The sequence below is a fragment of the Oryctolagus cuniculus genome, chromosome 3 (assembly GCF_964237555.1).
Source record: "Oryctolagus cuniculus chromosome 3, mOryCun1.1, whole genome shotgun sequence".
NCBI classification, from domain to species: domain Eukaryota; kingdom Metazoa; phylum Chordata; class Mammalia; order Lagomorpha; family Leporidae; genus Oryctolagus; species Oryctolagus cuniculus.
Window position 1 is genome coordinate 157,746,213 of NC_091434.1, and position 25,529 is coordinate 157,771,741.

The following is a 25,529-nucleotide window of genomic DNA, read 5'->3' on the forward strand; positions in this document are numbered from 1 at the left end:
TTTAATGAATTTCTTTCTGGGAAAATGGTATTCATCTGTTCATTCATACAACAGAAATTTAATAAGCATTCCATGCATAGAGAGACAGTATTTGGAAAAATCCGAAGTGAGACAGAACATGACATTTACTAAGGTTGGAATTAAAAACAACAAGAAGAAACTTGAGTGTTTTAAACAAATAATTGATGATCATATTGTACTTTCTGATAAATTATTTTGGCTATCCAGTGTAGCAGGCACATAAGAGGGGAGAGGCAAGACAAAGTGTGCGGGTAAACCATGAAGCAGTTATGGAAGAAATATATACATAAAGGGATCCCCAGACATGAGGTAGGATTTAAGAATTATGTAAGAAGCAGAAGAATAGGATTTTCGAGGAAGTGGGTCTGCACAGTGGCAAGACTGAGGGAGAAGACACAATAAATGCCACAGTTTTTTTGTGCAGGTAATTGATTTAGAGGTGGTTTCATTTATTGAAATTGAAAATCCATATAGAACAGGAGAGGATATGATTAATTCACTCAGATAATGCTAAATTCAAAGAATATGTGGGATATCTAATAGTAGTATATAGTGGGCAGCTATAAATATTACTAGAATTTCAGGAAGAATGGCAACAGAGGTCTTTGTGTGAGCCTGAGATGCTCCTGGAAGCTATTTTCAGCCTATGCCTTGGATTAGCTCTCACAGGTTTTACATTGAAAAGTCTGAATTAAAAGTGTAGTGTAGACACAAATTATGGCTTTAAGAGAAGCTTCATGGTGCTTTGAGATTAGGGAATCAGCAGCATAGGGAACAGCTGAGTAGGCTGTACTGACAAATACAATACTTCAAGAGCCATAGCCCATGTCCATGAAACATTAGGCACCAGTGAGTCTTGGCTCAGCCACCCACAAGCATTGGCAGTAGATGAGTGACCTTAAAGAAAGTGTCAGGTCAGCAGAGCCTGAACAGGCATAGGTAGGCCAGTAACAGCAGGTACAGCAGAATCATCAGGGAACTGGCTGGTGGAGGACATGTGAAATCAGGATATGAGAATTGATTTAAGGAGAAAATTGGCATGGGGTTGGAACTGGTGGTGACAAAGCCATAGACACTCTCTTTTATAACAGTTTTTGTGATATCATTTTTAACACTAGTCTGGGGCAACTTAGAGGAAGAGTCAATCTCATTGCCCATTTGTTTTATATAGTGAAAAATCATGTCTTTAATTATTAAAAGATGATTTGCTATCTTACATTTCTATTTTTAAAGTGTAAAGTCAATTACTTTTTAAACAGTATGGATCCTTTTCATTATAACCCAGTCAGTGGTTACAAATGGAAAAAGTTTCTCTTTAGAATCAAAAGGAAGAAATTGTGTTAATTATAATTATACAATTGTTTTTATATCAGAGATAAAATCCATAGAAACAAATCTTCTCAGCATAAGTGAACAGTGGAAGGCATGCATCCAAATTTAGGTTTTAATTGCACTTGATCATTAATTCATTTTCACACATAAGCTGTATTTTGTTAAGTTAATTAATTTGGGCAATTGCTTTTGGTCTCATGTGCCAAGCATTGTATGAGGTTGGAGAAATTCTATAAAATTATATTTTTAATTTGATAAGGAGCAATATCAGGTGGTAGAACTTGCAAAGTGATATAAGGAGCTCCTAACTTTGAATTAAACACTTGGAAACTCCAAACTACGGTGCTGTCATTGTGCTTTGAATGTAAACTCTGCCACTTTTGCAAGCAAGTTACTTTGACCTCTTTGAGCTTTAGCTTTCTCTTGGGTACAATAAATACAATGTGTATAATACTTGGAAAATATTAAATCAATGAGCTTTTATTCCTCACTGTAAATCATGTTTCCTTGATGCCACCTCTAGAAAGAAGAGGATGTGACTTTGGGTAAGTCCTAACATATAACAATGAGAAATAAAAAGCTTTTCTGCAACTAGATTAGGAGGAGGACAGAAAGGGAAAAGGGAGTGAGAAAACTGATCAGAGGGTGAATTAAGTTCCATTCCCATCCTGAATACTTGCCACTCTCCAAGATCTCACTAAGATCCAAACCTAAAGGGTGTGAGAGACAGTGGTGATTAGTTTTGAAAAGAGATCTAAGGAGGATATAGGAAAACACTTCAACCTAGATTCCTTGTTCAGACAAGATAGGAAGGAAATTGCACCCATAGCAAACCAAAAAGGGACAGTCATATCAGAGTAAAAACTGTGGCTTAAGATGGACAACAGGTTAAGCTGAGCGTGGGATGTCCTTATTCCATTTCTGAGCACTGGTTCAAGTCCCTGCTCTTCTACTTCCAATATAGCTCCTTCTAATGCACTTAGAAGATTGCAAATGATAACCCTAGCATTTAGGTCCCCGCCATCCAGGTGGTAAATCCAGATGGCTTGGGCTTGGCCCAGTCTTGGCTTGTTTGGACATGTGGGGAATGAACCAGCAGATGGAATATCTCTGTCTCTCTATCTCTATCTCTATCTCTATCTCTATCTCTATCTCCGTCTCTGTCTCCGTCTCCATCTCCATCTCTATATTTGTGTCACTCCACCTTTCATGTAGACAAAAATTCCTTTAGTGAATCTCATGTGGAAGTCCATGGCTATTTCATATTGGCCAATATAGAATCTAAAAAAAATAATCTCATAGGCATTGAAAGTAGAATGTTGGTTACCAGAAAAAATGTTGATACTAGAAAATCTAAATTTATTTGTAGTTGTTACCTTTTTAAATTGGGAGACAAAATTTTGTGTATTTACAGCCAGCAGAGGTGCCAGGACATGAACCCGGCACTCTGATATGGCATCCCAAATGACATTTCAACTGCTGCACCAAATGCTCACCCCCTAAAAAATTTATTTGAAGAGAAAGCACAGAGTCCAGCCAGAATTGTAAGTATGTTAAACACTCAATAAAAGCCATTTTCTTTCACATTTGACAAATGCAAGCCCTCTGCTAGGAGTAAGGAGACACAGAAGCAATCAAAGCAAAGTGGTATGGTACCTTCCTTCAGAGGATTTGTAGAACTCTAGCAAGGGGGATTTCATCCAAGTTGCCCATCAGAGTGAATTAATGTCTCTGGCTCCCCTGGCCAGCCTCTACAATACCAGCGTGGGGAAAGGAGAAATACTATATGAAAAGAAGGACAGAGGAGAGAGGCCAGGGCAGGGGTGGTAATATGTCACTGACGATTATTCCATCTATTGTGCAAGGACACTTTGTACCTCACACAGTCAATGCCTACGCTTGACCTAATTCTGAAAGGAAATGTAATGGGGACAGCTATGAATGGTGACAACATGGCTCAATGACTTCAAGAGCTGACTCACTCTGACCCAATGAGGCTTACTTTGCCAGTGAAACCTCATCATTTGAGAACTAAGCAACTTCAAGTTTGTCCTGTGTCCTATTCTGGCCAATGAGAGTCTATACTGGTTATCACTTTTTAATTAAATCCAAGTCTGCAATTTTATATGTCAACATTTTTGTATTTAACCATGTTCTCATTCAATTATTTGAATACAACCTGAGAGAGGTTCTTATTTTTCTATACTGAAAAATAAAACCCACATCATTTATAGAGAGTGCTATTAATTCTTTGAAGTAGTTCACACACCAATTGCAAACCATGTAACATTACAATGAGTTTCTTACAGATAAACTAACCAGGCAAAATCATTAATTTAATGGTTTTTTAAGTTTAAATATTGCAAATAAGAGCAATATCACAGAAGTACCACAGATACACGAATTATCTGTAGTGAAATTTATATCGCGTTAATTTAAAACTTCTGAAGGAAATGTTAAAGTTTCAGACGGCAGAACTCTGGTAGTTGGGTATGGAAATCATCATCATTTTGAACCAAAGAAGTGATCAAGAGATAACCTGTAAGCAAAGAAGCATTCTTGTTCTAACACAAGACTTTAGGTAGGAGGAGTTGGTCCTTTAATTTGGGAATAGTGCAAGGACTTGATCAGCATTATTAATCAATTGAGTCATTAAGAATTTCAGCAAAGGGTCTTTTACCTCATTACAGGAAGCATCAGGAAAATGATTTCATGGTCAAGTCTTGTATAAACTACAGCACAGGCAACAGCAATAATTCAATAGTACTTGGTACCTTGATACAAATTTCTAATCCTAGAAAACAACAAGCCAATCTCATGCCAAGCTTTCATATTTGAACATGTGGGTCCTCTGCTTGAAATTTCCCTTCCTTCTACTTGAAATGCCTTCTCTTCCTCCTGCCCATGAAAAGCTTCCATTTCATCTCATGAGTCTTCTCCTGAAGCTGCTTTTCCTATCTTTCCTTTTTCTATTCTCCATTGGCACCTTGTAATAAACTGCATTGAAGTGTTTCACTGCTATACTCACATTGTTGATGGCATGTCTGTTCTATGTGTGAAAGACTTAAGACAGAGATCTTGCTTTCGATTTTCACAATTCTAGTGCCTAGCAAAATTGGCAGGCAAGAAGGCTTCCATATTATGTATTCAATCTACTTTTAAAATATCAAGTGGGGCAAACCAAGTCAATAGGTGATAATTTTTTCTTTGTTTTTCTTCCTGTGCTCTCTATTCTGGTTAGTTGTACCCACCTCCTCACATATCTTTCACTTAAAAGGCCCAACAATAGGCAACATTCCACCTGGCATTAATAATGGGTAGGATCTAATCACTAGGTCAAGAAGGAGTGCGTGTTTTTTGGTGCTTTTGGAAATTGGCTATAGATGCATGATGCATGGATTCGTTTCTGGGATTTATATTCTGTTCTACTTGTCTGGTGTCTATTTCTATGTCACTATGATACTATTTTAGTTACAATAGCTCCATATTATGACTTCAAATCTAGTATTGTGATGCTATAGCTTTGTTTTTTTGTTCAAAATTGCTTTGGCTATTTTGGGTCCTTTGTGTGGGGAGCAACTCGGACTAGACTGTTACTGGAATTAAGACTTATTCTATGCATCTGCTCTCCCACAATATGGCGCTGAGAAGGGAGTAACAACTTCTACGCAGCTGCCTCTCGCCAACTTGAGTGATGACCTGCAGGAGCTGATCCTGCTCCTGATTGTAGGAGAGCAGCGTACTCGGCATGTGGGTAGCAGAGTTGGGATTGGTGGAAGAGGACTATAAAGAAGGAGAGAGACAACATGCACCAGGAACATCTATCTGAAGGAACACCTGTGCAGCCCCCGAGAGAGCCGGCCGGCGGTGTGCCGCTCCCCCGCGGAAGTGGGGAAAGTGGCAGGGGGAACTGCCCTTCCACGGAGGTGGAAGGGTCGGTAGCCAACCCGGGAAGAACCAGCAGCAAACCCGGGAAGGGCCGAGCAGACAAAAGAACAGTGCGGGGTTCAGTGTCGCTCCTCCACGAAGAGGGGGAGCGACACCTTTGTGTTTCCATATGAATCTTAGTATTATTTTTTCTAGTTCTGTGAAGAAAGTCATTGGTAAACTAATTTGGGTAGTGTTTGCATCTTAATAAAATTAGTTATTTTAATCCATGAATATGGGCAGCTTTTCCACTTTTTTTAGAAATTTTCAATTTCTTTCATTAGTAATTATAATTTTCATTATAGAGTTATTTCACAGCCTTGGTTAAATTTATCCCAAGATGTTTCATTTATTTATCTATTTAGTAGCTATTGTCAATGGAATTGCTCATGTTGTTCTTTCTCTGGGAGTTCATTACTGATGTACTGATTTTTGTGTATCGATTAATTAGTAATTAATTACTAAATTAATCAGTTTTGAAATTCTCTTGATGGAGTCTTTTGGTTTCTGTATGGAATCATGTCATCTGCAAAATGGAGATAATGTGATTTGCTATTTTTCCATATGTATACCATGTATTTCATTATCTGGTGTAATTGTTCTAAAACTTCGAATACAGTGGGATGGCATTGTGGTATAGCAGGTAAAGCCACCGCCAGCAAGACCAGCATCCCACATGGGCCCAGTTAGCAGCTGCTCCACTTCCAATCTGTATCCCTGCTAAAGCACCTGGGAAAGCAAGGAGGACAGCCCAAGTGTTTGGCTCCCTGTACCCCTGTGGGAGACCCAGTTGAAAAACAACATCTTTTTATGATTAAAAAAAAAAACTTTCAAAAATTCAGTATAGAAAGCACACACCTCAACACAATCAAGGGACTATATGACAAACCCACAGCAACATCATATTGAATGGTGAAAAGCTGGAAGAATTTTCAGTAAAATATAAAACCAGACAAGGAAGCCCACTCTCACCATTACTACTCAATATGGTTCTGGAAGTTTAAGCCAGTCATTAGGCAAACAAAAAAATCAAAAGGATATAAATAGGAAAGGGGGGAATCAAAATATCCTTGTTTGCAGATGATATGATCCTACACATAGGGGTACCAAAAAACTCCACTAAGAGATTATTGGAACTCATAAGAGTGTTTGACAAAATTACAGGATATAAAATCAATACACAAAAATCAATAGCCTTTGAATATACAGACAATGCCATGGCTGAGAAAGAACTTGTAAGATCAATTCTATTCACAGTAGCTACAAAGTTTTAAATACCTTGGGATAAATTTAACTGAGTATGTGAAAGATCCCTACAATGAAAATCACAAAACATTAAGGAAAGAAATAGAAGAAGACACAAAAAAATGGAAAATTTTCCCTTGTTCATAGATTGGAAGAATTAATATCATCAAATCTTCCGTACTACTCAAAGCAATTTACATACTCAATGAGATCCATAGACGTTCTTCTCAGATTTGGTGGGGAATGACCCTAAACTTCATATGGAAATCCGGGAGACTCTGAATAGCAAAAATATTCTGAAACAATGTAAACAAAGCTGGAGGCATCACAATATCCGATTTCAAGACATACTACAAGGCAGTTATAATCAAAACAGCCTGGTACTGGCACAAAAATAGACTTGTAGACCAATGGAACAAAATAGAAACTCAGGAAATTAGTATATGCATCTACCACAAATATTCCTTGACAAATGAGGTAAAAATCACTCCCTGGAGAAATGACAGTCTTCAACTAATGGTGAATTCTACTGAACTCTTTGAGAATTAAGACCAATTCTTTTAAAATTATTTTTGAAAAAACAGAAGAGGATTGAATTCTTCCAAATTCATTTTGAGGTTAGCATTATCTTGATACCAAAACCAGCCATGGACACAAAAACAACAAAACAGATATCTACAGGTCAGTATCCTTGATAAATGTGGATGTGAAAGTCCTCATCAAAAACATCAGCAAATCAAATCCAACATCACATTTAAAAGATCATTCAACGTGATCAAGGGGAATTCATCCCAGGGACACAAAGATGGTTCAACATATGCGAATCAGTAAGTGTGATAGGACACATCAACAAAATGAAGGACAAAACTTTTATGATCATCTCAATAGATGCAGAGAAAGGAATCTGATACAATTCAACATTCCATCATGATAAAACTTGACATAATAAAGGCCAAATACGTGAGCTAAAAGCCAGCATCAAATTGGATAGGGGGAAAGCTGAAGACTTTCTAAGGTCTAGAAGAAGACAAGGCTGTTCACTTCCACTGCTTTTATTGAACATAGTACTGCAGGCTTTGGCAAGAGGCAATTAGGCAAGAGAAAGAAATAAAAGTTAAATTACAAAGGAGAAAGTCAAATTGCTACTGTTTGCAGATATTACAATTTTATGTATAGAAAGGTCCGAAGACTCCACCAAAAAGCTGCTAGATCTAATAAACAAATTCAGCAAACTTGTAGGATGCAAATTCAGTGTACAAAAATCAGTAGCATTGTTATATACTAATAATGAATCACTTGAAAAAGAAATAAAGAAAGAAATCTATTTATAATAGCTACAAAAAATTTCTAGGAATAAATTTTATCAAAGAAGATGTCTACAATGAAAATTATAAATCATTGGTGAAAGAAATGGAAGAGAAAATAAGAAATGGAAAGACATCCTGTGTTCATGAATTAGAAGAATCAATATAATTAAAATGTGCATGATAATATTATTTATATTTCTGTATTAAAAAAGAAACCATAGAAATAAGATTTTGGATACTTTCACTATAATAAAATATTAAATGTTGGAAAAATAAATCTATTTACCATTAGTGGATATTATATTATGTATGTGTATAATGAAATATTACATAGCATCCCATAAATATGTACAGTTTTTATACATCTGTTAAATATTTTTAAAAATAATATAAAGTTTATTTTATGAATTCTTAAGCTCAATACAATTCACAATGAAAGAAAGAGTACTGAATGTACAATTTAATTCTTACATTAAACAGCAGCTAGAAATTCTAGTTTTCTTGTCTCCATCCCTCAATTTAGATTGCTAGGCATCTTTGTGTTCAGCCATCACACCATAAAAAGTTAACTAAAGACATCCTCTCCTTCCCTCTTTAACAAGTTATTTCAAACACAGCCATGGAAAACAGTTCTCTTTAGGAGCAAAGGGGTGAATTACCTCTCATAATCTCTTCTGGCCTGTAATTGCAACACCCATTGTACATGTGAACAAATGGCAGCATGAGACTAAGCCTTGATTCACTCCTGGTCTTCATTCTTAGTCATCACCCCTAACCACACACCCCAAAACTGAGAGAGAGTGGGCATGGATAAAAGTCTTGGCCACCTCAGAGAGAGGTTTCATGTAAATACAATGTACTATTCATAGTTGCCACACCTTGAATTGTTTTCTCTTTTCAATAGGGGGAAAAAAAAAAACTCAACCCCAAAAAGCCTGCTTATCAGGTGACACTGATCATGAACTCAGTTTACATAGCTATTTGGCAGCATTAGGATGTTTAATCTTTGGATTACTGAAGTTTAAACAAGATTTAACTAAGAAATAATTTTTGTCTAATTGAAATGCAACTTGTGAGCCTTTTCACTTACTGTGAATACAACAGTATCTATGTCAGACCCTCAAGGGGGCGGTAATCATCTCCCCTACTCCCACATTTATGAGAAATTACTGCACTATCCACAATAGCCAAAAATGGAAACAGTCTTAGTGTCCATCCACCAAAGAATGGATAAAGAAAAGGTGGTACATCTTTTTAATGCTTCACAAGTTACATTCTCAGTTTGAATCCTATGTCCTTTTTTTTTCTTTCTTTCTTTTTTTAACAGGCAGAGTGGACAGTGAGAGAGAGAGACAGAGAGAAAGGTCTTCCTTTGCCATTGGTTCACCCTCCAATGGCCGCTGCAGCCGGCGCGCTGCGGCCGGCGCACCACGCTGATCCGAAGCCAGGAGCCAGGTACTTATCCTGGTCTCCCATGGGGTGCAGGGCCCAAGCACTTGGGCCATCCTCCACTGCACTCCCTGGCCACAGCAGAGAGCTGGCCTGGAAGAGGGGAAACCCGGACAGGATCTGGCGCCCTGACTGGGACTAGAACGTGGTGTGCCGGCGCCACAAGGTGGAGGACTAGCCTATTGATGCGCCGGCGCCGGCTGAATCCTATGTTCTTTCGTTCTTTCCTGACCTCAAATAGATCCTCACTTAACTAAGACAACATATCTTTGGTCAGTTGAGTATTCCTGTCAATTAATATATGTGCCGAGACAGTAAGGCTAAATGAGTTCGTTGTGGAACCTGGCTATTCCTGTTTGTTATCAGCTCTAACGCCTAGCAGCTGTCCAGCTGTGCATAATTTACCTAAACATTGGCAGTTCAATTTCCTCATCTGTAAGTGAAGGACGCTATGATTACCTACCTCCTTACAGACAAACGGTGAATACAACGGTGTTTGTATGCTAGCCCTCCCCTAACATGCAAGCATTTGTAGGCTGGGCCAATACAAATGTTGATGGGACAAGGACATAAGCCTCAGCCATTTTAGGTTCTTGCTACCCCTGCCTTCTTCAAGAGACTAATTCAGTCTCACATCCTGTATTATTTCCCACCCCACCCCGCTGCATTCTACCCCAGGTTTGGAAGCCGGTGGGCCACACCTGAAGAATTTGTATGGGGAAGCTCACCTCTGCCTGCTGTCCTCCTACCCCACTTCTAGCCCACCTAAGAAACAAACGGCCCAGCCTACGGGGGTCTGGGCCCTCTGCCACGTGTTGGGTCTGCGTGCACACTGACAGTTGGCCGACCTCTGGGAGTTTATTTTCTCTGAATAAATTCGGTCTGGCTGCAAGCTCACATTCTGTCTCCTCTCTATTCTATATCCTTTTCCTTACAAATGTAGTGGGAGTTCAGGAGTATTTGTTCATGAATGTATGTTATTATTTCATAGTCTCTACTACCACTTCAGAAAGACATGCACACAGTGTTCATTGAATGCCAAACCTTGTTCTAAGTGTTATACAAATATGCATTCATTTAATCCTGAAGACATCCTCATAGAATAACATGAATATTATCCTATTTTTACAACCAAGGAAACTAAAGCACAAATAGTTAATTTGCCTGAGGTCATCCTGCTCTTAAAGGAGATGCAAACTCAGTCTATCTCCTGAGCCCATGCTGCACTATGCAGCACATTCCAACTTGAGGATGTGAAGTCTCCTGCAGAGCTTGTAAAAAATGCGTATTCCAGAGCCAGGAGCTTCATCCTGGTCTCCCAGGTGTGTAGGGGCCCAAGCACTTGGGTCAACTTCTGCTAGCTTCATAGGCACATTAGCAGGGAGCTAGATTGGAAGTGGAGCTGCCAGACTTTGAACCAGTGCCCAGATTGTATGCTAGCAATGCAGGCTGGGGTATAACCTGCTGTGCCAGGGCACTGGCCTCAGCCTTTGATATTTGAACACAGGCAGTTGACAGTGGGGTTCAGGAATCACTATTTCTGTCAGCCCTTTAGGAATTCTGCTGTGGATGGCGCCTAACCCAGTGGGACTAATAGTGAAAATATACTAATCTGATTAACTGATCATTGCATAAAATGATTGACATGAATGAGAAGTCAAACATGTTTCTCAAATAAAACTATTGGGCAAAAAATATGCTTTTGTTCCATTCTGGAATTAAACCTGTGCTTTGACATGCCTATGGACAAAATGAATGATTTAAAAAAAAGTAATCAAACTTAAATGATGGGGGCCGGCACCGTAGGTCACTTGGTTAATCCTCCGCCTGCCGCACCGGCATTCCAAATGGGCACAGGTTCTAGTCCCGGCTGCTCCTCTACCAGTCCAGCTCTCTGCTGTGGCCCAGGAAGGCAGTGGAGGATGGCCGAAGTGCCTGCACCTGCACCTGTGTGGGAGACCAGGAGGAAGCACCTGGCTCCTGGCTTTGTATCGACACAGTTCCGGCCGTAGCGGCCATTTTGGGGGGTGAACCAGCAGAAGGAAGACCTTTCTTTCTGTCTCTCTCTCTCTCTCTCACACTGTCTATAACTCTACCTGTCAAATAAATACAAAAATAAATTAAATGATTGACTGCAGCAAAATAGCAGTGCAGAAGGTCCCAGGCAAGAGGCAGCGTAACAGGTACACGTGCAGATGGAAAACCAACTTGCATGCCTTTGGCAAGAGCCATTTCTCCACAGTAGAGAATCAAGCCTTTTATTTTGTTGTGTTTAGAAAATAGTTGAAATTCTCTGTTTCTATTCTACAGTTTGAAATAGAAAAATGCAGAATATACTTGAGTAGCAAGGGCCACATAATCAAGTTTGATTTCCGACAGAAAGAAAAAATACATGCTGTTTCTTTGATTTCAAAATGCTCATTTTTATGCATTTAATATTCTAAAACTGAGATGTAGTCATAAAATGGAGTAGCAGTTTTTCTTTTCTATCCAAATGGTGTCTTAGAATAAAAAAATACAGTAATTTAGTTTGAATAAGTTTTTAGATGGCACAGGTTACAAAAAAACATAAAGCATAATTTTAAGTCATAATCAAAAGAAAATAGCATGCAACTATTTGTTTTTTTTAAAATACTAGGAAAATCTAGTATGATTTTTTTAAACATATAGTTCAGATTTGAATTTCAAAATATGGGATGACAAGCAAAAATGAGTTCAATCACCATGATTTAAATTTTTCTAGTGGTAGAATTCACAAGCTATGAATAATTTCTTTTTTTGTCTACTCTCTCACAATCCCCACAATTCTCCCAAAAGGAGGTGATTCTCCTTGGACTATGTTTTCCCAGAGAGAGTTAGTAGTGAAACTGATAGACACACATGAGTTTTCTCATCCTTTTTCATGTATTGGACAAGTTCAGAGAGGGAGTAGTTTGCAATAAATAACAAATGGAGAGAAATGATACAGTCTGTGATGATAAGACAGTCTCTAAAAACAGTTCTGAAAATCAGTCATGAACCACTGGGCTCTTTATGTGGCTTCACTATGCAGTTGAAGGAGTTAATGAATGAACGCTTATTACTTATGTTTACAAAATTCACATATAAATACTATTACAGGTAGGAATGCAAATTCAGGATCTCTGGATTTAAGACTATAATTCGTATTTAACTGGTATTTGCAGAGCAGGAAAATTTCAGAAATTTATAAGGAACTCACTAGTACCAAAGACCTGGGCAGCAACAGTGAATTCTGTGAAGATTGAAGGGTAAATAGAAAACTCCTAGTCGTAACCGGTTCAAAGCAAGGATTAATGAAGCATTCATTTCGTGTTTCCAGGGGGTTGAACTCCACAGGAAGTTTGAGTCCCATGCCATTAGCGATCATGCGTGGTTAGTAGACTCCTATAAACAATGAAGAAAAATGTCATGCAAACAGATGAAGGGAAACAGGTGAGCTAGGTGAAGGCAACAGTAGATACATGGACTGCACCAGACAGGGAGAGCAGAGGAGGCCAGGGTGTAGAACCGTGTGTTTTCAGAATGACCAGCACAGAAAGGGAGCAGGGATGAGAAATGATAAAAGGTGAGGCAGGAAAGATAAGCAAGAGAGTGGCCTAGATTTCTTCTTTTTTTTTTTTTTTTTGGACAGGCAGAGTGGACAGCGAGAGAGAGAGACAGAGAGAAAGGTCTTCCTTTTGGTTCACCCTCCAATGGCCGCCGCGGCCGGCGAGCTGCAGCCAATGCACAACGCTGATCCGATGGCAGGAGCCAGGTACTTCTCCTGGTCTCCCATGGGGTGCAGGGCCCAAGCACTTGGGCCATCCTCCACTGCACTCCCTGGCCACAGCAGAGAGCTGGTCTGGAAGAGGGGCAACCGGGACAGAATCCGGAGCCCTGACCGGGACTAGAACCCGGTGTGCTGGCGCCGCAAGGCGGAGGATTAGCCTAGTGAGCCGCAGCGCCGGCCTGAGAGTGGCCTAGATCTTGAACCACCTGGAAGCCATCAGAGAGCTTAAAACAGGAGTAACAAGGATAAGAAAAATACTGGAAAACATCCTACTGGCTTAATTTAAGTTGTAGAGAAGGCAATCGCATTTACTTTATCTTGATTGTTGTTAATTTTTAGTAATAGTTTAAATTTTTATTAATATGTAACCCCAGTTAACTCCAGGTTGCCTCCAAATAATTGAATTCATGATTGTGAAAAAGTGGCTGTTGACTCGGGCAAGCAAGATCTTGATGAAGTTGAAAGAGCTTATCAAAACAAACCAGAATACAAAAACAAAAGTTAAACAATAAAAAAAGATTTGTTCCTTTTATGTTACCATACTTTCTCCAAACAAAGCGAGTAAGAACACAGTATCATAATGAACTTTTAAAAAAAAGATTTTTCAAGTAGGATAAAGCATCTAAAGAACATACTTTATTTCAAAGGATAAGCAAATAATGAGAGCAAAGTGGAATAAAAATGCTTAAATGGAGGCTTCTAAAATGCATGCATAATCTTGAAAAGTAGGTTACTTACAGTGCTGGGATTTTTTCAAAAAGATTTGTTTATTTATTTGAAAGGCAGAGTGATATATAGAAAGAGAGAGTGAGCGAGAGAGAGAGCACACTCCCATCCCCTGGTTCATTTCACCCCCAGCTGGGTCAGGCCAAAGCCAGGAGCCCAGGGCCCAAGTAGTTGAGTGACCATCATCTCCTGCCTCCCAGGCACACAAGCAGAAAGATAGACTGCAAGTGTGCGTTAGCCAGGACTCTGACTTGGCTCTCTCATTTGGGATGTGGGCAACTCAAGTGGCGGTCTACCACTGTGTCACAATGCCCTATCCCAGCTATGATATTTAACAAAGCCACTTATGTTTATTTTCTAATTGATCTTTAAAGTACTACTTTCCAACAAATTTTTCACTGTTGTCTGTCTCTGATTCATGGACACTATTGTTCTCCATCTATTCCTGTTGAGAGGGGACAAGAGAAGCTACGTGCCAGAGTACTGGATAAGAGGGAAAAACCACACACTCTTTCCTAAAGGACAGAACTGAGACTATTGGAAGCATTTAATACGTTCTGATTTCCTAGATCCTTTCCCATGATTCACTGATTTGATTCATAGGAAGTTGGGTGTGATCCCTCATCTCTGACAGTGAAGAAACTGAGTCAGAACCACAAGTGTAGACCCTGTGCGTGGGCTGCAAGTCAGGATGGATGGAAGTGACAGATTACCCTGGTTATCAGAAGACACTCCCACCTTTCTTTCACCACTTTTTATAAGTTCTTTCTAGAACTACAATGAGCAGCATTCATTCATTTATTAATTTAGCAGATATTATTGCTTCTTAGACAAGTCACCATTCTAACCGTTATTCTAACACAAGACATATGTGCTTATATTTCATATCGATTAGAAGAATCACTAGCCAGAAGTATACATGGAGTCACTAGAGGTGACTGCAATAATTCATTCTATCAGAAAAAAACGCTTCCATATAAATTGAACCATGAAGCAAACAGAACAAATGTCAACGTCACTGGGATGCAAAAACCATCGTATTTCATCTTAAACAGAGTGAGGATGCCTTCATCTCCAAAGAAGGATTTATTTTTAGAGAGGAGTTTTCTTAGGCATAAATATATAGAAGCAGGAGATTTCTTGAGACCATGGATGTCAGTGTCCATCCAACCCCTATGTGGGTGGGATAAGAGGTTACCTGTAGGTAATGGAAATAGTCTCTGACATAGAGTGTCTTTCTGATAGCAAAGTCCAACGGCATAAAACATGAACTTCATAAAACGAAGCCCCACTCTCCTAATTCCTTGTTCAACTAGAAGCTTGATCATTTGATGTTTTCAGTAGTTCACCCATAGGGAGAAAAACGTGGGTCACATTAATTAGTCTTTGGTTCCCTTGGCCATTGTGTTTCTCATGGTGCTTTAGTTTCTTTTCACTTGGTTGCTTCACTAGCATGACTGCCTCCAATGTAACCAATTCAAGTTCTGAGCCTCTTGGGCTAGGTGAAGCAGTCTGTGGTTTCAGTGAGTCCCTTAGGGTAAATGTTATGGTAAGACATAGCAGCAGCCCCAGCTTATGATGTCTCAGTCCTGTTGCTTATCTTACTTTTTATATACCAAATGGAAATGGCATTGTATAAAAGCAATGCATTGTCCCCTTCTTAGCTTGCTTACAGGAGGTTTTGGTCGCAGACAAATTGATCGAGGTGCCAGGGGAGGATTCTGAGTGACTAGTAGGAGATGCCACACTCACTGGCTTTATCAGTTCTATAGTCAAAACAACATGTTGAAATAAAACAGATTTCTACCTCTGTCTCCTTCCCAACATATATATTCAAAGGTATTATTATTTTTTTCTTTTTTGTGAATAGACTTGAGAACAGGTTTTAGTAGCTCAGAAGAAAATGAGCATATTGACAGAACAAGAAAATTCTCAAAATTTAGCTTAACACATTTAAAATGCTGTGATACATATGTATATAAGTTAACTTCATGTATACCTGGGGGTGGAAAGTAAATTAGTAAATATGTTAAGTTCTCTAATTAGCTAAACATGCTCCAAGGATGGTTTGCTAATATCTAGAAAACACAAATGAGGTTCTAGAGGCAGCTTCTACAAAGTTCAAAAACCCGTATCTACATCTCTCTAGAGGGCATCTTAATTGCACAAAAATGTTACAAATTATTTAGTTGATAAAATGAATAGTGTCTAATACCTGTAAATTGCCTAGAAATGCTGTATAAGAACCTCCACCCTTGCTTAGGCTATTGCATCACTGGGAATCACGAGTTTCCCTTTGGTGCTGGGTATCATCACTTGAGGATACCAGAGATCTCACTAAAAGATCCAGTACCCGTGGTGTGAGCTGTGGTGCAGAGAGTTAAGTTGCCGCTGGAGACCTCTACAACCCATATTGGAGTGCAACCTCAAATACTGGCTGCCCCATGTTAGATCCAGCCTCCTGCCAATGCGTCCTAGAAGGCAGCAGATGATGGCTTAGGAGCTTGGGCCCCCACAATCCACATGAGAGACCTGGATGGTGTTTTTAGATCCTAATTTCAGCCAGGCCCAGCCCTGGCTATAACGGAAATTTGGGGAGAGAACCAGGGGATAGATGATTCTCTCCCTCTCTCTGTCACTCTGCTTTTCAGGCATAAACAAATAAATAAAAAAATTATAAAAAAAAATACTTAGGATCTCAATCCAGTGAATCTTGCTAATAAGCTATTTTTGCACCTGTCCTAATGAACATTTCATGCAGAATGCTTGAATGCATATAAAGACAAACAACTAGAACTTGGAGTGGATGGAACTACATCATTAATGTTTGGTTCTGTTCGCTGGTCAGTGTTTGCATTCGGCAGATTTATTCTGGCATTTGCTTTATCTCAACATTTCCAACATCTCTCCCAGTTGTGAGGGGATAGAGCAGGAGGCCAACAGTGCTCTCAGCTTCTACAGTCAGGTTGTCTCTCATGTCTCACAGCTGTGAATGGACAAAATGTCTTAGGTCAGTTCACAACACCAGGGCCCAAATAACCATCTAACATTTTGGCAATGTTAATTTCAGAATCAGATTCTGTTCCAAACCAGTCACTGAAAACTCAGGGATTAGTGAGCATGCAGGCTTTATTATTATCTATTTCTGTTGTTAGGATAAAGAGTTGAATAAAAGATGAGCCACTAGTAGGCTTCTCCTTCTTTCTTTTTATGTATTGCTCAAGCTCTTTTCAGGATTCACTGTTTTCAAGGAATGACAACAAAATTTGCAAAGCACATGGGCCTTGTATTGTTAGGAAATTAACCCAAAAGATCCCTTGTTGTTCCTTCCATCTTGGACCTCAGAATTTCTGTCTCACTTTTCCTTTGCTTCAGAGATCACCTCTCCCTTCCACAGCAGCTCTGTGCAGGATCTGTTCGTGGAAGTGTGTAGGGTTTCATTTTTATTCCCATGAAGCTCCACATTCTCTTCATTGACACGTCTCAAATCTCTTCCTGCGGGGGCACAAGCTGTGTGCCGACTCACCTGTTAATCAATTCTCTTTCTACAAATATACCCAGGATTGAGGTTCTTCCTCTGGAAAAGAAACCAATAATGTGGTACAGTCACCAAAAAATAAGAACTGAGAAATAAGAAGGAATAGACCTTATCAGCTGCAGTCATAGGGTATCCTGTGGGTCTGGGTGATTTTCTGTTTTTTGCTTACACTTCCAAGGAAAAGCCAGTTCCCAAGAAGAGAAGGGCACCAGGACAGCTTTCTAGGAAATTGTTGGCTGTTTCTCAGTTGGCAAGATGAATAAAGTAGATTTCTCATTTCAATGGTATATTAAAGGTATTGGAAAGCAGGAGAAATGTTTCAGAGGTTCCTGTGTCTGTGGTGAACAGATAAGAGCAATGGTGAGAAAAGGGGTCATGGGAGGAAGAGTAGGACATCTCAACAGAGGCAAAGCTTGAACCACAACCTCATCTCCACTTACTTACTCAAAAGCTCCAAAATTCTCCCTTCCATTGCACTCCTTTAACTATCCTTGAAGCACTATATCCACCATCTGAAAGGAGACTGCAGCTTCAATGAAGCTCATTTCTCAATTTCAAACTCCATGGAAAACCTTTATATTTTTACACTGATCAGTACCTTGTCCGTGTTGTCTTGGCAACATTCTCCCTGAGTGATGGAATTTTGCATTTTAAAAAATTGATTATAACTGGTACTTGTTTTCAATGAGTTCCTTATCAAACTTGGGCACCTAAAACAATAGACATTCATTATCTCAGAGTTCTGTAGGCTGGAAGTCAGAAGTCATGGTACTGGCAGGACCATGCTTGCTCTAAATCCTCTGAAAGTGGGTCTTCCCGTTCATCTTCCATCTTTTAGCTGACTCAGGCATTATGGCAGCACAATGCCAATCTGTACTTCCATCATCACTTAACAGTCTCTATATGTGTCTCTTTTTATTTTTTTTATTTATAAAAAGGGAACAAACTTCACATATTTCAAATATGCAGTTTTAAGAGCATAATGATACTTTTCACCCTACCCTCCCTCCTTTTTTCTTATGCTTCTTTTAATGTTTACAATTACACACTTTCAATTTTCATTGTGATCACAAGCTTTACTCTCTACTAATTACAGAATTCAGCAATTAGTAAGTAGAAAAACCACTGATGTGTCTCTTCTCGTCTTCTCATAAGGACCGTAGTCATAGTGGATTATTAGAGCTCACCCTGATGACTTCATCTTAATTTGGTTGAATCTGCCAAATACCTGTGTCCAAATCAAGCCACATCCAAAACTACTGAGTGTGTGAACTTGAACATATCACTTTAGGGAACAGATATGGAAATTTAAAATGTGCACAGTGAGGCAGGAAGGACAGCAGGTACCTGGGGACATCAATTATAAGCATAGGATAATTGTAACTTACTGCTATTTCTATTCTTTCATTTTGTTCTTTTCAAGGAATGTGTACATAGGGTATTTCACTTGATTTCTGCAAAACAAAACACTTATGAACTCTTTCACAAATGAAAAAGGCCAGTATTAAACATCTCTTTTGTTTTTTAATCAACGACACAAAATCCCATCCACCTCATTATCAGACTTTGCCTTTTCAGGGTTATGTCTTCCCCACAAATTGTCAAGATGACGTAGTTGAAGGAAGGTATCAATCAAGTTCACACCCCCATTGGGAGAACATGGAGAATAAAGGCTAGATGGTATTTCTTCATACTACCACATGGTGTCACTCTTGAGAACTGGTCCTACTTTGGAGCTACTGAACCCTCCTTGGATATGATAGATCTTTGTAGATGTGAATCCCATTCTCTTAGATTGAGCTATCCTCAACTGAACTTCCAAGTTTGCAGCTCAAAGTCCTTATTTTCAGGCTCTGCACAGTTACCCTCAACTTATCAGCAGAAGACTGGTGAAACCAGCAATGTCTCCATCCAGAGCTCCTTCCTTCTCTCCTACTCTTAGGATTTGTACAAAGAGTTTTCAAAGTCCCAGACATGTTTTTAGACCACATAATATGTTTTGCTCAATCTTCACAGGTCACCTTGTCTCTAAAGTTAAGATTGATAATACTGGCCGGCGCCGCGGCTCACTAGGCTAATCCTCCGCCTTGCGGCGCCAGCACACCGGGTTCTAGTCCCGGTTGGGGCGCCGGATTCTGTCCCAGTTGCCCCTCTTCCAGGCCAGCTCTCTGCTGTGGCCAGGGAAGTGCAGTGGAGGATGGCCCAAGTGCTTGGGCCCTGCACCCCATGGGAGACCAAGAGAAGCACCTGGCTCCTGCCATCAGATCAGCGCGGTGCACCGGCTGCGGCGCGCTGGCAGCGGCGGCCATTGGAGGGTGAACCAACGGCGAAGGAAGAACTTTCTCTCTGTCTCTCTCTCTCACTGTCCACTCTGCCTGTCAAAAAAAAAAAAAAAAGATTGATAATACTGTGCTTGTACTGTGTTCTGCTACAAATAAAGCAGAGTTTGGAGTTGTCAGAGCTCAGAAAACATACCCCAAAGACTGGCACTTGAGATGTGAGAGGCCTTAGGAGCGGCCTCAGTATTATAGTTTCCTAATCTTGTCTTGTTTCTCCTCCCTTGTTCCAGAGAACAGCTCTCTCTGGTATTCCCTTATTTGTACTAAGACCAGACCCCACAATGCTCTCTCTGGTATTCCCTTATTTGTACTAAGACCAGACCCACAATGCCTTCCATCCCCACCCTGAAATCCCATTATCTATGTCAGAAAAGGTTGAGGAATGTGACCACACCTGCAAAGATTTCCTTACAAGATGATGCCTGTCCCTTGGCCTCATTCAAATTCCAAAAAGAATCATTTTACAAACTAATTTCTGTCTCATGGACTTTCATTCTCCTAATAGTCATTTAGGACCCTCAGAATTGTCACATTCTCCGTTCTTCCCCGCTCCTATAGAAAACAGATATCTATCTATCTGTCTGTCTATCTATCTGTCTATCTATATACTTACATACTTATGTATACTGTATATACTTGTGTGTTTTGTTGGACTAGTAGGTGATCACACTCTGGGAATGTATCCCCTTTTGCATCTTAATGAATTTCTGTGCCTCTTCCCCATAAAATCTTCCTGTTGTCCATTCATTTCAGAAAACTTTAAAGGACAAAGGGGGAGATTTCTCTTTCTCCTGCAGAGTGTAGGTCATACAGGAGCCTAGGAATCCAAACTTTGAATGCCAAGACAGAGACTGAGTCCTTACCCTCTGGGTTGAAGGTCACAGGGCAACTGTGTTTCCTGTGCTCCCACTTGAGTCATACTCAAGGCTGCTACTGGCTCTGAGAACTCCATGTCAGAACTGGCTCAGTAATCTTCCACTTTCAGAATGCTGAATTTCATTCTATGTCCCCAAGAGATCTCTCTTGCGTAGATCTTCCAGGTTTTCCATTTTAGGCATTTTAAATCCTGGAGAAGCACCCCTCTTCTTATTTTAGATAAAACTGCTTTATGTAATTGACAGAAACCAAGATCTCATTACAAATCCATGCTGTAGATGAAAGAACCATTGGTGACTCAAGATGCCTCTCTCTTGAGTTCAAACAAGTGGATGTACTGTCTCTCAGTAAATCTAACATGGCTTCTTCACATTTCCCTTTAGTAAAACAAAAGGGAACAGAAAACAAATGTAAACTTTTTGCAGAACTAACTGGAGCTAATTTGGCCATTTGCAATTGTGAGGGTTGGGAAATTAGAGGTGGGCGGAGCTATGTATCTCTACCCTACATTCTCACCACCATGCAGTGGGAAGCAAGTTTTATCTTGTGTCTTGTCTGTTACACAAAAACATATTTGCAGGCATCAGCTTAATGAGATCTCAGTTCTTTGTCCTTTCAGGGACTCTGACAAAACCTGGAAAGAAAGAATTCCTACAATAAAAATGAACTACACACACACACAATATCATTTGACTGTGTTACCAGCTAAACTTCTTTTTGGATTCCAAGTGGCTTGTTAGGTGAAGAACAAGATTGGAAGGTGTTGTCTACATAAAGCCCACTCTGAGATGTTAGACTGCAGAACTGGTAGGTTTATTATTTGTAGGTTGTAATTAAAGACCTGTACTTTTTTAGTTGTTTATTGAACTGCACTCAATTTTAAGATAAATACTGTTTCTAGCATCAGTATTAACAAAGCCTCCAGTGTGTATTTACATAGCACCTTGTGGCTTGCTTCCCAGAATCACTGCTGGGGGGTAGACTCATAATAAAGACTGTTAGGATGTTAACTAACCACATGCAGAGGAGGTATTGCAAACTAGAGAACTTCAAAAAAAGTGGACTGACCTCATGTGTAGATAAAAGTTAACTTGCAAAGGTGGGTGCTTTGCAGAGTGGCTTAATTTACCACTTGGGACACCCATATCCTACCCATACATGGCTGTCTGGTTCAAGTTTGCCAACATGCAAACCAGCTTCCTGCTAATGTACACAGTGGGAGGCAGCAGATGATAGCTCAAGTACTAGCATCCCTGCCACCCATGTGGGAGACCCAGATGGAGGTCCAGGCCCCTGGTTTTGGCCTGGCCCAGTCCTGTCTATTGAAGCCATGTGGGGAGTGAACCAGAGGATGGAAGATTTAGTTTTCTTTTTGTTGCCTGTGCTTTGGGGGTCTTGTCCAAGAAGTCATCTCCTATGCCAACGTCTTGGAGTGTTTCCCCGACATTTTCTTCCAGCAACTTCATAGTCTCAGGTCTTAAATTTAGGTCTCAGTTGATTTTTAGATACAATGAGAGAGATGGATCTAATTTCATCCTTCTACATGTTAAATTCAGTTTTGCCAGCACCATTTGTTGCAGAGACTATCCTCACTCTACTGTGTGGTCTGAGCACTTTGTCAAAAATCAGTTGGTTATATGTATATGGATTGATCTCTAGGCTCTTTATTCTGTTCAGTTGATCTATGTATTGGTTTTTGTGCCAGTACCATTCTATTTTAATTACTAAAGCTTTGTAGTTTTCTTTGAAGTCAGGTATTGTGATGCCTCCAGCTTGATTTTTCTTGTTCAGGAGGAAATGGACAGTCTTATATCTATATAACACCTTTCAACATTGCTTTTTAAAATTCTTATAAAAATTTTACATACATAACTTTATTTCAACTTCACAGAAATTGAGATAGGAATTACCATCTCTATTTTCTGATAATAAAATTGACGTTTGAAAGATAAATAGCTCTTCCCACAATTAGTAAAACTCTCCACTCAAAAACAGTAGAGTGAGTTCCAACCCTGTTGTTCAAATTTCAGCTCAGGATATTTTGATAAAGGTTTGGCTCTCAGAGAGAGTCCAGGAATCCAAAGTTCCAGGGAAATCAGAAAGATTGTCAGCAAAGCAACATCTCGGGCCAGCTCCCTGGCTCACTAGGCTAATCCTCCGCCTGCAGTGCCGGCATCCCATATGGGCACTGGGTTCTAGTCCTGGCTGCTTCTCTTCCAGTCTTGCTCTCTGCTGTGTCCCGGGAGGGCAGTGGAGGATGGCCCAAGTCCTTGGGCACCTGCACCCACGTGGGAGACCAGGGGAGGAGCCTGGCTCCTGGTTTCGGATCAGCGTAGCTCTGGCCGTAGCGGCCATTTGGGGGGTGCACCAATGGAAGGAAAACCTTTCTCTCTGTCTCTCTCTCTCTCTCTCTCTCTCTCTCACTATCTAACTCTGTCAAAAAAAGAAAAAGAAAAGCAACATCTCAGTCCCTTCCCCGCCCCAACCTATAAGCACTGAGTCAAAATCCTCTTAAGTTGAATTGCCCAGTGAAGTTTGAGAAGTGTTGGCCTAGTGCAGGCATTATTTAGCAAATAAAGTATCAAAAGAACATAACCACATCCATTCATCTGTGGGTGGTCGGTGGCTACATTTGCCCTTTGGTAGCTGAGTTAGTATTACAACAGAGACAGCATGGCAAGCATGATAAGCATGACCCACAAATCATAAAATATTTAGAGTGTGGATCTCATCAAAAAGTTTGTTGACCTTGGGTCTTGTGCAGTGCTTCTTGAGCTCTGTGTCAAAGGACCAGTTTTTTTTCTGTTCCTAATTTTCAAAATATCATGAATCAGTATTTCCTGTAAATACAATGAAAATGAGTTGTTTAAAAAAAAAGCAAAAAGACATAAAAACATGAGTCAGAGTGAAAAAAAATCACTAGGCTTAACAGCCCTTAAATTACTCTATCAAATTGCTTAAGAAGTTTGTGATTGATTATCATCTATTTTTTAAAAGATTTATTTTTTTTATTTTATTTTATTTGAAGGGCAGAGTGATAGGAAGAGAGAGAGTGAGAAAAAGAGAGAGATCTTCCATTAACTGGTTTACTCCACAGATGGCTGTAACAGCCAGGGCTGGGCCATACCAAAGCCAGGGACTCCATCTCCCACATGGGTGACAGGTGCACAAGTACTTGTGCCATCATGTGCTTTCAGGTACATTAGCAGAACCCTGGATCAGAAGCAGAGTAACTGGGACTCAAGCCATCACCCTGACATGGAATTTAGGCATTGCAAGTGGAGGCATAACCGATCACACCACGGACGCACCCTGATTACTCTCAATTCCCACAGCAGTCTTGGCCTGATGACATTTTGCAGAAGAGCAATAGCCTGTAAAGGGAACATTCAGCAGCTCCAGGTTAAGGAGCACAGCCCATTTGCTTTCATTTTTCTCGGCAGTTCTAACTTGTCACCGAACAGCCTATTTAGTGAAATGATAATGAAACCTAGGAATTATAACTGTTTCCAAAGTGCACAATGCCATCACTCTAAGCAGTTCAGCCGATGTTTTATTTACCACTCTCTCAACACAGCTGCTAGTTTCCAACCGCCTTGTTATCTCAGAAATGTATGCAGCCTTGGCTGCTACTTTGCATTAAGTGGTGCTTACCAACTTAATCCTGAACTCTCAGTTTTAAATATAGTATCTATGCTCACACCATTGAAGGGACAAACCCCTTGAAAAATATCACTCTGAGACCGTGGAGAACTCACTCAATCTGTTATCTAATTGGCACACAAAGCAAATGTTAGACTCCAGAAAACAAAAGAAACAGAAACACACTTTCCGAAGTCCCCTAGAAAAATTACCTGCAGTCTGGGAAAATGAAAAGCCTCCAACTCCCCTTTATTAGCTGGTCACGCGTTGCTAGGCGACAAGTTCTCAACGGCTCTTGGCCTGTGTCTGCAGCCAGGCTTTTAGGAGTGAGACGCCTTTGTGAGTCCCCAAGAGTCCTCAACTCTGACTCTTTCTGTCTTCTCTGCCTACTGTTCAGTGGCTGTGTGGAAACTCTGCCTGCATCTGAGATCCTGGCAAGATCCCTGACCTAAAGTAGAACTGTGTGCTTTAAGGAATCACAGGTGGGAACAAAACTTCACCAACCTCCTCTGTTGTGTTGTTGCCTGGAAGAAATCCTGCAGGCCACCACATTGCATTGTGGGCTGACCTAATGCTTTCAAGCTGAGTTGCGGGGATCTCAAATGTGCACATGAAACAGACTGAGAGTATATATAGGACAGGGACAGAAAGCACATTGGATCACAAAGCAACACCCCCTGCCAGCACACAACTGTTCTCCACTCTTTACCCCTCAAGGACATGAATAGAGCTGTCTGTCATTGCAAAGAATAAACTCCTTCAGACCAGAAAGTGGGCATGTTGCATTATCTGTGCAGAACACGCCACCGAGTAGACACACAAAGAAGAGTTAAATATTAATAAACATCACTTTGTAGGACAGAAAAGAGCAGGGAAAAATTCAGCTGCCGAGTAAAGTTTCTATAATCACAGTCAGTTCTCCATAATGCGCTCCAATCATCTCCATTTGCAGGAAAAAGAAAAATGGCCCGGGTCCTTCCGTCACACATCACACGTCTGAGCAGAAATTGGCCCAAATGAGACACCCAGGGGAGAGAAGGAACGAAATCACAGAATTTCCCTGATAAAGATGAAGATAGGAACAAGATGAAAGCAATCTGCTTCTTACTCCAGTGAAATGTAATTATGTATTAAGGTCTCACTGCATGCCAGGCCGTTTATTTTTAATCCTGGCATAGTTAAGTAGCTAAGCCATTCTCACTTTAAAAACAAGGAAATGGTGCTCAGTCAGGCGTCTTGTCCTGGTCTTGGCAGGACTGGGATTTGAACCTCTGTCTGTGTGAGTATCGGCACTTCCTATTGATCACAGCACTTTTCTGAGTGCCTCCTGGAGGTGA

General features: G+C 40.2%; 1 long non-coding RNA gene across 1 annotated transcript in view; it reads right to left on the bottom strand.

Moving 5' to 3' along the window:
- Window positions 1-24,467, bottom strand: part of LOC127491661 (uncharacterized) — a 112,593-nt gene extending 88,126 nt beyond the window's left edge. Inside the window, exons 1-2 of the long non-coding RNA XR_007920513.2 lie at window positions 24,405-24,467; window positions 12,502-12,686 (exon numbers count right to left, since the gene is read on the bottom strand). This is a non-coding gene — a long non-coding RNA (uncharacterized lncRNA). The remainder of the gene's footprint in view (window positions 1-12,501; window positions 12,687-24,404) is intronic.
- Window positions 24,468-25,529: the final 1,062 nt, after the last annotated feature.